This window comes from Halyomorpha halys, unplaced genomic scaffold (genome assembly GCF_000696795.3).
Source record: "Halyomorpha halys isolate HHAL.00 unplaced genomic scaffold, Hhal_1.1 Scaffold2079.1, whole genome shotgun sequence".
Classification (NCBI taxonomy): Eukaryota; Metazoa; Arthropoda; class Insecta; order Hemiptera; family Pentatomidae; genus Halyomorpha; species Halyomorpha halys.
In genome coordinates, this window is record NW_027105647.1 from 3,265 (window position 1) to 4,421 (window position 1,157).

Below are 1,157 nucleotides of genomic sequence, written 5' to 3' on the forward strand. Positions count from 1 at the left end.
GAGCAATTTATAAACCGTTTAAGAGTCACCATATACTAGACAGCCTTAGTCAAAGTGTGGGAAAACAAGATAAGGGCTGCTATTGAATATATTATCCTTGAGGATGGCTAAGTTGGCCGAAACGTTAGATTTAGATTAGATTTTATTTTATTTGTGAAAGACAAAATCTTGTACAAATTCATAACACAGTATACAATTATAAAACAAAACCTGAGTCTAGTTCTCCATTACAAAAACAATAAACAAAAGTTAAAACAAGTTCTCTATAACAAAACAATAAACAAAAGGTAAAAATAAACAAAAGGTAAAACAAGTTCTCTATAACAAAGCAATAAACAAAAGTTAAAACAAGTTCTCTATAACAAAACAATAAACAAAAGGTAAAACAAGTTCTCTATAACAAAACAATAAACAAACAAAAAAAAAAAAAGACTGGATAATAAACAACTATTAACATAATATTTAATACTCCATTATATTTAACTTAAGGTAATGTGATTTTTTTTAAATAAACGAAAGCTTGATATAAATGAAGATATTAATTGGCTTCGAAAACTATTTACCTAATAGAATTTATATGTCATATACAAAATTAAACTTATTACATATTGTTACAATATAAATATATAGTCTGTTCAATTTGGCTTCGCTATCAATATTCAATGTTTCAAGTCGCAAGATACGGTTATGGGTGGCTTTAAGACGTGTTGTCTATTTTCTTTAAAGGTGGAACACTGTAGGAGGATGTGGTACACACTATTATTGAAATAAATTTTGCAGAATGGACAAAGTTCAGTTGCCTTGAAAGTGATGGTTTTGCTTCCGTGGTGTAGTTTACTATGCTCCGGGTTTCCTACTCTTATTTGGCTGATGCACCTTATTTTTTTTTTAATTTAACCTATATGTTAAATATGCTTCTGGTTTGAGTAAGTTAAAACTGCAGAGTGATCGGTATATGGGGTTAATGTTTGAATGCAATGCTCTATTGATGTCAGTTGAGAAGTTGTGGTTCAAGATCTTTTCAAGAACATCGCCTTTATGCCTCAATATTCCGTTTTCATGTGAACTATTAAACTCATTTCTACATCCATATTGGTGGGCCATCATATTGAGTTGTGAGACCCAGTTGTATTCTACGTTAGGGTTTTCTGCATCTA